Source organism: Danio rerio, chromosome 23 (assembly GCF_052040795.2).
Source record: "Danio rerio strain M-AB ecotype USA chromosome 23, GRCz13ab, whole genome shotgun sequence".
NCBI classification, from domain to species: domain Eukaryota; kingdom Metazoa; phylum Chordata; class Actinopteri; order Cypriniformes; family Danionidae; genus Danio; species Danio rerio.
In genome coordinates this window covers 46,497,368-46,509,136 of record NC_141043.1, presented here as the reverse complement: position 1 = coordinate 46,509,136, position 11,769 = coordinate 46,497,368, and the positions used below count along the sequence as shown (strand labels likewise).

Here is an 11,769-nt window from a genome sequence, read left to right as displayed (position 1 = left end):
CCTGCTAAAAAACAGCATTCATGCTGAGTCAGGTCCGATTATCTTTTAATCTTTTCCTGTTTAAAAAATTATAAATAAAATAAATAAATAAATGAGCTCAGTACACTACCATATGCTTTTCACTACTGACTTTCACTTATACTGACTTTGTTTGCTTTAAATACTTTTGTTAATTATACGTTTTCTTAATAAATCATTTCTCTTTTCAATTTACCTGGTCCGTATTGTCTCTCTTATGTTGCAACTTTGAGCCGGTTGTAACAAGTTGATTGAAGGGCAACACGGTAGCACAGTGAGTAGCACAATCGCCTCACAGCAAAGAACCTCGCTGGTTCGAGCCTTGGCTGGGTCAGTTGGCATTTCTGTGTGGAGTTTGCATGTTCCCCCCGTGTTGGTGTGGGTTTGCTCTGGGTGCTCCAGTTTTATATATAATATATTGCATGAATAAATAAGAATGTTTGCAAGGATACAGCTCAGCATAATATCCAAGCCTCATGCAAAAAAAAAACAAACACTTTTTTTATTGTTTTGTTGCATAACAGATTTTTAGTCAGCAGGAATAAATGTAATCTGATCCCTGGATGACAGGTGCAAAATAAACAAGCCGTCCAGTTTTTATATTCAGGTGCTCTTAACTGATTTGGATGCATTTGAACAGGTTGCAAGCTCTTGCTGTAGTTAATATGAGATCAATACTCAGCTATTTTAAACAAATAAAAGTTTATAATTGTTTATAAGCAATTAACTGATTGTTTCCTGATAAAACTGTATAAAAATACACCAAAAGATGGTCTGAAATAGTGATGCAGTAAACTGAATTATGTAATAAATAATTGACAATGGAACGATGAGTTATTATTTATGTAATGCATATAATAATAATGCACACCCAAGGTGGTGATGCATAGGTTTTACACATCAGGTATGCATTATATTTCAACAATTCACCAGGTCAGATTCAGTTATTCTAGTCTCTGTTCAGATGTTGTATTTCAGGCATTTGTCAGGTTTTTGTCCTCAATCTGCTTCTGTGTGTTGCACTAGTTTCTTACACATCTCATCCAAAGCCTTCTGTTGTGTTTTGATGTGATTTTTAACTGTTGTAGCTGCGAAATAACTCTAAAATACTTGATTCTGATTGGTCAATAACAACATTCCAACAACCCCTTAAACTATTAACACATGTTCATCCTGGGACCAATCATCTTGCCCGTTAATATATTAATATTTATTTAAGTTTAATTAAGCATTCTGCTGTTTTGACTGCTTGGCATCTTGCAATAAAATATTAATATTAGTGCAACAGTGTGGTCTGCATCCAGCCGTTTAAAGAGTATTTTTTTTCTTTCTGAAAGCTTTGTGTTGAATTAATGAATTTGTTTCATTTGAATGCAAGGTGAAAGGACTTTTATTATGGTAGCACCTATGATAGCTCATAGGAAGATAGTAAAAGTGAGATGAAGGTTTTAATCAAGCGATCAATGGGAGGATGGAAAAATGGGAGGTGGCTGTTTAATATTCAAAGAAATGTGGATAAAGGAAGAATAACAAGTAGAAGTAGGAGGGAAGGGAGCATAATGTTAAGAATTAGATTTGGACATACAGGACTCAACAGTATATTGTACAAAATGAATTTTGTGGGCAAGAAGAAACCGTGGAGCATGATATTATGAAGTGTCCAAAGTACAATAGGGAAAGGAAAGGGTATATTTTAAATTTGAAAAGAATCAATACAAATTTAAATTTGGTTAAAATGCTAAAAAAAAAAAAAAAAACAAGTCAGATGAGGACTGTATACAATTTTAATACTTTTTTTTAAACAAAAATGTCTAAATTAGATAAAAGAATAAAGGTATAAGTGGTCTAGGAATTATTATAATTGTTATTTTTTTTTTACTTTTCTAAAGATGAATAGGGTATATGCCGAAGCATGCTAATAGGACTTTTAATTTGCCAGTAACCTGGGTTAAGTGCTTCCGGTGAACTGTTTGCCATTGCAAAATCGGCGCATTTAAGGTCAGTTTTCTTTAAAAGTCAGCGATTTCCACTGGCTGAGTGATATCCGTTATAAAGTTTGTCTCAGATTGTACAAGAAGCACTGCATTAAATTACATTTTCCCCCGCCATATTTTTAAAATATGAGCATTTATTTTACCCCAGTATATTCAATGGAGCTTCTGCGCTAGCCTGCCGATTCTGACGGGCGCGTGCGAGTAAACGGCTTTTTGTCTCGTTTTGCGCTTGAACAACTAAATGAATGCCAGAGTCTATTTAACTGATTGTATTTTAACTACATTACAACATCGATGCTGTAAAAGGATCCATATAAAATGGAAAAAAAAAAACTAACAATAACAGGTAACCGGAAGTTTATCAGCATGGAAACAGCACTAGCTCAGCATATACCCTATAGAAAGTGCGATCATGGCCCACACTCCTAACCAGCAGGTGGCGGTAATGCACCTAAAAGTTGCATGCTAACCGCCAATAAAACTCATAAGAAGAAGAAGCTCATAGGAAGACCACCTAATACTGGAAGATGGCACTATAGTATTATACAGACAGTAGGGACAACACTAAATCAAGGAAGAAATAGGAAGGAAGAGGTGTGGTTATCAAGATTAAGATTGGGACACACAGGGTTAAATGCAACACTTGCGTTAATGGGTTTACATGAGGATGGGAAATGTGATGTATGTGGTGTAACTGAAAATGTAGATCATGCATTATTTATATGTAGCAAGTATAATAAACATCGCGATATGTTTTTCAGTCAGTGTGGGGAAGATAAAACAATATATAAAATTATTCTAGGAAAAGGTATAATAGATTGGCAAGTATATAGAGCGTTTATTAGGTATATCGAGCATTCGGGTTTAGGTTATAGATTATAGTCTAATATTTATGGGTGAGAGTATACTCAATCATTGTCATGAAGGCCCTTTATGTTAGAGGAGCTGAACACGCAGCGCTGACATGAGTATGTGGTCTAGATGCAAAGATTGGAGAATATGAAACATCCAAGTTTTTTTTTTTTTTTTTTTTTTTTTTTTAATTTATTTATTTTTTTTTTTTGTCCCTTTCCCTCCCTCCTCGTTTCTTTCTGTTGCCCTTTCTAATATTCAGACCCATCATCGGAGTAAGATTCTGTACAGTAGGTGGCGATAATGCTTTTTAATGGGTTAGTCGCCATAAAACAGAAAGAAGAAGAAGAAGAAGAAGGAAGACCACCTGGCAGCCATTTTTGAATGCGTTTGGGGCCTATAGGAGGCTCGGGTCTTCTCAAATGATGATTTGCAAACTGTTGGAGTTATTTATGATGTCCTGAATGCTTTCTATGCGCAATTACTAAAGGATTACCCATCTCAGAACCTGTTTCCAGTGGATTATTTGAATCTTCTGACTGGAATCTCGACTGGATTACCTGTTGATCTACATTGAGATTCTGTATTACAAACACTATGGCAGAGAAGACACTGTGGGTGAGATTTCATTTTTTTTTTTCTCTCTTTCTTTTTTTACTTCAACGTTTTGGATTATTGGACTTGGACAGTGTGAGCTTGTTTTTATCTTTATGGACTGAACTTTGTTTGATTTGGTGCATTGTTGGGTTTCAATTCAATTCAGTTCAGCTTTATTTGTATAGCGCTTTTACAGTGTAGATTGTGTCAAAGCAGCTTCACATAAATGGTCATAGTAACTGGATCAGGGTAGTTCAGTTTTTAGTGTTTAAGTTCAGTTCAGTTTAGCTCAGTTCAGTGTGGTTTGAAGTCATTATTGAGAGTCCAGCTTTTTAGATCCTGAACCATGCAAGCCAGTGGCGACAGCGAAGAGGGAAAAAAAACTTCACCAATAGGAGAGTGAAGACAAAAAACCTTGAGAGAACCAGACTCAGTTCGGCACAACCATTTTAATTTCTCCGCTGGCCAAAAGTCTTGTGCAGAGACTTTTGTTGTCTTCTGTTGCATTTTGTTGTTGTTTCATTGTCATTCTTATATTCTCTTATAGTAGATTGTTTGTATGTTGGTTTTTGTTGTTGTTGTTTTGCTTTGAAAAGTAAGTGTGTGAAGCTTTTATGGATCAGTGGCAGTTGAGAAGGACATGATAATTTCATAGTAACTTAACAGACACTACATGACTAATAAACTTCAGAGCCAACAAGGGTTTAACTGAGTACAAAACAAACAATGACTACAATTCCTCAAGCATTGGTTTTGTTTATGGACTGTTGTTTAAAATATTCAACCAAACAACTACAAAATGCATGAGAAAGTGTTTTAAGTTAAAGTGCGCTGTAGGTAAGCTGAGCTTTATTGTCATTTCCTTTCATAAAGTGGAACAAAATGTCATGTCTCGCAGAACTACCATGCTAAATAAATAAACAATCATAAACATAAGAGCATAAGAGCTATTTTACACCTATACATAACTAACATAGCGAAGCATTAATCTAACTACATACACCCTCTAGACACTTTATTAGGTACACTTTACTAGTAGCAGTTTGGACCCCTTTTGCCTTCAGAACTGCTGAAATCCTTTGTTGCAGATTCAACAAGGTACTGGAAATGTTCCTCAGAGATTTGCTACATATTGACATGATAGCATCACGCAGTCATGGCAGATTTGTCGGCTGCACATCCATGATGTGAATCTCCAGTTCCACCACATCCCAAAGGTGCTCTATTGGATTGAGGTCTGGTGATTGTGGAGGCCATTTGAGTACTGTGAACTCGGAACTACTGTATAAACTCCAAATAGATTAACCCTGAATTGAGGGAAACACTGTATTGTTTCAGAATTGGTGTCAAACCAATCAAAATCAAAGGTTATGGGCTTGACTTACCCAATTTTTTTTCCAGGTTTGACATATCTCTCATTCTGAATCAGAAACCCAGAGTTTCCCCTTAGTTTAGTGTTAATATATTTAGAGTTTTGACTTGACCTTCTTTCTGAAACATGCCCCAGGTGTAATATATCCTCCAAAATCAACACTTGTTTTATATCCAGGTTCTCTAAATTGATTTGGACACGTTTAAACAAACTAAAAATACTGGATATTGTTTTTTTGATTTTTTTGATTACAAAAGATCAGTTCTAGTGTATTTTAATTGGGGAAAAAAAATCTTAAAATACAGATTTCTCAAGCACTTTTAATACTTCTGTCCTCCAGTGTCCAGACTAACAGCTATAAAAGACATGATTGTTTGAAACAATAATGCATTTCTGAATAATATCAGGGCTTAATTCTCTAAACCAATATTTTGTGAATGTTGTGTAACACATTTTCAATCAGCAAGAATGGTGAAATCTGATCTCAGACATCAGAATTACCTCCAAAATGATTTAATACTAATCTACCTTAACTAATCGATCTAATCGCACTAATCCACCCTAACTGAGGGTCCACCTGAGGTCACGTTTTAATTAATGAGGTTGATGCCTGTATACAGAGACACAACCGTGACATGCTTGAATTTTTTTTTTATTTATTTAAGTTTTTATAAGCCAACCCAGACTCATTGGAAATGCATTTATCAGCATAAATTTTTGCGAAATGTAAAATACCAATGCAATCCCATAGCAATTCAAAACCTTTTGACTAAGAGGCTAATTCATATTAATTTGCAGAATCCCATGCATACATTTTACCAAAATCTGCACACCCACCAATTAGGGAAAGTGCTAGGGGTGCAACCTTTCATATGAATTCATATGCATTAGCCATTTTCTAACAATAATTCAACTACTAAAGCTTATTTATTCCGTCTTTGTGTCATGTCCTTTGGAAGCCCGAATACAGAAACAGAGAAGCTCTGTGGAAACAGCAGCGTTTGAACAGCATTTCAGCTCTCTCTGCTGTAACGTTACAGCGCCTCTGGCCACGGCCACTTAGCTGCGCAGTGTGTGTGCGCAACAAAAGTACGTTTGTGATCTCACAGGGGGCGGAAGTATTTTTTTGTAGTCCCAAAAATTCGTTCATTGTAGGCTTTGCTAAGCTAAGGTCTCCCAAGGTCTCCATTTGCATTAAACTTTGAGCTTTTTACATTCAAAGATGTTGTTTATGTTTGCACAGCTACATTACACATCAACTAAAGTTTAAAATATGATATCATAGTGGACCACCCCTTTAATATTCATTCTTGAGGTTTCACAGAAATCTAAAGTGAAATGTGTTCCCAATGAAGGTGTGTTGATTTTAGGCCCGTGTATTAAAGATGTGATTTTTTTCCTCTCAGAATTGTGTGGGTTTACAGGTGTGTGTGTGTGTGTGTGTGTGTGTGTGTGTGTGTGCTGTAAAGTTTTCTCCGTGTGCATCAGATGATTGAGAGAATCCGGCATATGGCGGAGCAGCAGCTCAGTGTTTGTCCCTGCTGGTTTGAGCTCAGATCTGTGTCGAATTCGAGTTTCAGCCTTTTTGATGTTGGCCTAAATAACATCTAGATCTATAATCTAGATCATTTGAACTACTTTTAAAGTTTGAAAGCTGAAAGTCGCCGGTTTGTGCAACTTGTACTATAGATTTGAAGCGATAAGCAGCATCTGCTCTCTACCAATATCAGCACGATTTTACTGTCTTCAAATGATTCATTCATTTTTCTTTGGCTTAGTTCCTTTATTCATCAGGGGTCGCCACAGTGGAATGAAACGCCATATTCTGGAATATGTTTTACACAGCGGATGCCCTTGCAGCTGCAACCTAATACTGGGAAGCACCCATACACACTCATTCACTCACACTAGGGCCAATATAGTTTATTAAATTCCCCTATACCACATGTGTTTGGACTGTGGGGAAACCAGAGCACCCGGAGGAAACCCACACTAACATGGGGAGAACATGCAAACTCCACACAGAAATGCCAACTGACCCAGGACTCGAATCAATGACCTTTTTGCTGTGCTAACCACTGAGCCACCTTGTCAATATATTAGAAATGATTCAACGTGTTGAAAGTGTTGAAACAAATCTAATTTCTCTATGACAGGGGTCTCAATCTCAAAATGGCGGGGGGCGATTTCAGTGTCTGACAATTCATAGGTGAGCCATTTTAACATTCAAGCTCAAGGAAAAGTGGAAATGTGACAAAATTGATGCTTCTATGACATCAGACATGATGTTTATATTTCAAGCATTACCTCACCAGTGGAGGCAAGGGCTGTTTCTCAATACCAAGTATGCAAAGTTCGGACTTGCGTCCTTGGAAGTTCAGACTTGGAAGAACGAACTCCCGAGGACGCGAGGATACAAGTCGGGTACTTCTTCAAATGGAACAGCAGTGTACTTTATAACGTCACTTACCTCACCATGGATTCATCAGTTTCACTGTACATTAAAAATAACATGATTTAATTATTATTATATTAATATTATAAATCTACATTTTTGATTTAAGAAAATGTACACATATATTCATAAAAATGAGTTATTATACACAGACACGTGTCTTTGATTATCAGATTTATTAAACTCCAATGGTAATTATACACACAATAAGAAATAAAGACATACAAGATAAGAAATAAAGATTACGTCAAACAATTTGGTAAACAAAGACAAACAGTGTACAACACAGTAACATAAAGACTATTATAAAAGGTAACAAAAATAACAATGCCAAAATAATACACCTGAGAACAAATAATAGATTTATAAGACCAAAAACTGTCCAATAGATATTCCCAAGATGTATTAAATATCCTGTTTTAACTACAATGGAGAGATGAGATCCAGCGGTACGTTCGAGATGGCCTGGCCGAAGTAAAGCTGCTCTGGGGGGGGGGAGCTGATGACGGAGCTCCCGCTGGCAGGCTGGGAGACGGAGTCCGCATAAGCTGAGCCACATGGTTAAAGAAGCGCTATCTTTGTGAATAAACTGCTCTTAAAAACTCTTAAAACTTTATTTTGTGACACAGTAAAGGAGCATTTTTAAAACCGTGCGGGTTTCCTCCTCCGCCATTAGCGCTTGCTGGTTACGCTGCAATGCATTCTGGGATACCTGAGCTTCGCAAGTTCGCACAAGTCACCTCTCGATGCATCCTTGGCCAAAGGCCAGAGGAAGTACACATCCGGGAATTTCATGTGTACTTGGAAAGATGTGAACTTTGAATTGGAACAGTACTTTGGCGACGGTTGATGATGTTTCACGAGGACACAAGAACGCAAGTACAGACAAGAACACATATTGAGAAACAGCCAAGGACTTCATGCAAGGTGAGCTGCATGCAATGCTTTTTTTATGTGCATGCACACTTAGTGGATCCTATCACTCAAAACCAAAAGTGTCTATATGTGACTGCACAACAGTAACTACGTTTCTATCCACCTATTTTTTGCACATTTTGGATATGTGCATGAAAAGCCAGTTGATAGGAATGCATAAACTACGAAAATGTGTGTAAAAAACATATGCGCATAACTAAGTAGGATAAACTTTTATTCGATAAGAAAAGATGCACATAAACTACTATGCAAACACTTTCACTGAACAAATTCCATCATGTGCATGAAAGAGGTCATGTGATTTTATTGTAAGCGATCATGTGATGATAAAAAATATGTGTGAATGGATAATCCAGCAGGCTGAGCACACTGTAAAACATCTCAAATGTTGTTTTGGTCAGTCTAAAGCACCTTAACCATCTCAGCATTACTAATATATAATTATAATTATTATGTCATTAATGACCTGCAGAATTAGGAGCGTCTGCACTCCACGTCTCTTGTCTTCAAATGCCATTGTGCGTTCATTGCGTATCGGCATTGTCATCTGAGGTGAAGTTCGTTTATTAAATAAAGAAACGATTCTTCTACCTCAATAAATTCTGTTTTTACTGTTGATATTTGGCGTCAGTTAATCAAGAAGTTACGATTTTGTTCTCTTTGACGATTTGGATGGAAACGCTGCTTTAGTCACGCATCTTTTAGGCGATATTCCAGTTTTGCGACTAAAGTTAATTTGCATTTTGTTTTATGGAAACAAAGCTAGTGATAGTGATTTAAAAATATGTGTTTTGGAGGGCCGAATCTTGTCATATTTTTCACCTCAATTGTGGGCCGAGGAGAGCTGTAAACAGCGCAGACCGGGAGATTGACTTCCCTGCTCAATTAGTCATTTTGCAAAGATGCTAGAATTTGCACCAGTTTGAAGATAGCTTGTTCTGCAGCCAATCAAAAATTAATCAGAAATGTAAAAAATAACACTTAACAGCCGTATGCAGTAATATTGATCTCAAAAAAATAATTAGTCATTTAAAAACTGGCACTGAGAAAAGAAATAAGACTTTCTCCAGATGATAATATAATAAGAAATGCTGTAAAAATAAATTGATTGCTCTGTTAAACATCACATGGTTAATAACTTAACTTCAATTTCACAGAAGGACAAATAATTTAGTCTTAATAGTTATAATTAGAATATAGTTATAGAACTAGTCTGTAAATATTGTAAACATTTTCTTCCAAATTTCAAATAAACTTAATGTCATTTAGAGCGTTTTTTTTGGTCATCAAAAAAAAATTAGTCAAAATAACAAGTTATTCTATTATTCTTATGACTGAGAATAAGGTATTATTCAACCTTTACTGTTATTTTATGCAAAATGCTTCGCTTTATTCATAGAGGAATTTATTACCTTCTAAAACCCAAAAACTTAAGCTAACTCAATTTGTGGAAACTGATTGCAACAAATCATTTAAGTTCATAAACTAATCCTAATGAGTACTGTGAACTTAATCCATTTGAGTAAACGAAGCAGTTTGAGCACAGTAAACCCAATAAAAGAAGAGAACTCAAACCTGCTGAGTACTGTAAACCCAATAAGTTAAGGCAACTCAAACCATTTGAGGAAAACGATTGCTTCAAACCATTTGAGTTAAAAAAAAACTAATATATATGAGCACTGTGAACTCGATCAATTTAAGTTAAAGTAATAAGGTATTTAATGAACTCATCACCTTCAACACGGAGTTCAAAACTCTTTAAAATGAGTAGATTTCAGTAAATTTTAACGACACTCATTTCATATGATAAAGATGACTGTTGTGTTTTACAGTGTAGTAATCTCTAATAAAAGAAATTAAATGTGCTTTTTTTAAAACAGGTAAATGTGTTTGATGCTATTTAACACATTATTAACTAAATGCTTTTAATTTAAGAGTTTACAATCTAGTAAGGTCACTATAGTACGGTAGTAGGCTAAGACTTCGAGGACAACACATACACCTAATACACAAAAACATTTCATTGAACATACACACACATACATTGTCTACTATATAAATGGAGGTTAACTATGTTTTTATATAATAGCTTTAGCTGTAATTTACTACAGTACACTGACATTTGTATAATACACAAAGTGTTAGTGTCCTCACAAAGTACACAAAAAAAGGTTCCTTTCAAATTGTTGCAAATTTATAGAAGCTGAATTTCATTCATTCGTTTTCTTTTCGGCTTATAGTCTCTTTATTAATCTGATGCTGCCACAGTGGAATGAACCACCAACTTATCCAGCATATGATTTACACAACGGATGCCCTTCCAGCTGCAACCCAGTACTGGGAAACATCCATACAAACATGAGGAGAACATGCAAATTCCAGACAGAAATGCCAACTGACCCAGCTGAGGCTCGAACCAGCGACCTTTGTGGAAATTGCGGTATGTTTTACAGTAAATATATTCATAGATAAATATATACACAGCAAGACAAATGGAGCTGTAAAGGTGAATACAGTGTTCTTGCTGTAACTGATTTACAGTAAGTTACTGGCGAACTGCTGCCAATATGTTACTCTAGATTCTAAAGGAAATTGTTAACAGTGTAGTTAATTACTGTTATTAGTAACTAATAATGTTATGATAACTAATAATCTTAACTTCTCTGAATTTGATCGTAATGCAATAATGTGCACGTTCTGTAAAGCTGCTTTGAAACAATAATTAATGAGAAAAGTGCTATACAATTATACTTCAATTAAATAGTAGCTTCTAGTTAATTCATTCATATCACAGTTGTTTTCATCTGAATTCTTGTTTAATAAAGTGAAGGTGAGCGAATAGTGATTGAGTTTAGTGTTTATCTGATGTGACCTTCAACCTGTTTCATCATTCAAAACTCATGACGTGGGTTATTTACTAACGCTCTTGCCTTTCACTTGCCCTTTAGGTGTAGATGAGCATTTGATGTGCAAGCGGGAAACATCTACATCTGTGTGTGTGTGTGTGTGTGTGTGTGTGTGTGTGTGTGTGTGTGTGTACCTTCTGCTCACTCCCTGCAGCGCCGATTATAACAGCGACAGCAGAAACATGACGTCCTTTCCAGTCATCAGGGAGCAAAACCAGAGTTCATCCTTAAGAAAGCAGGGTCAAGCTATCGCAGAGGGAACCATTTTAATAAACTGAAAACTAAAGATTGCATTATTATTAACCACTAAACTAATTGCCTAGAATATATCGTCACCTTACAATTATAAGTTTCTATCTGCGTTCTGAATGATTTTGAGATATTAAGCTTCAAAGTTTTTGCATTCCATAGCAACAGCATGTGCGTAACACTTGTTTTTTAAATAAAAAGTCTTAAAATGTGAACAAGCTATAATAAACCATCCCATAATGTAAATAAATTTACATTTAATAAGAATATGTGACTAATGCTTGTCAGACATTTCACACTGGATGTGAGATCATCATCTTCAGTTTAACCTCACGAAAACGGAAATGCTTGTAGTTTCTGCCAACCCGACTCTAAACCATAACTTTTAAA

The 11,769-nt window shown here is 35.8% G+C and overlaps 1 protein-coding gene across 1 annotated transcript in view; it reads left to right on the top strand.

The window, feature by feature from the left end:
* Positions 1 to 3,184: 3,184 nt before the first annotated feature.
* dlgap4a (discs, large (Drosophila) homolog-associated protein 4a) overlaps positions 3,185 to 11,769 on the top strand; it is a 305,849-nt gene continuing 297,264 nt past the window's right edge. Inside the window, exon 1 of the mRNA XM_087307666.1 lies at positions 3,185 to 3,482. The gene's annotated coding sequence lies outside the window, so the exon portion shown is untranslated. The remainder of the gene's footprint in view (positions 3,483 to 11,769) is intronic.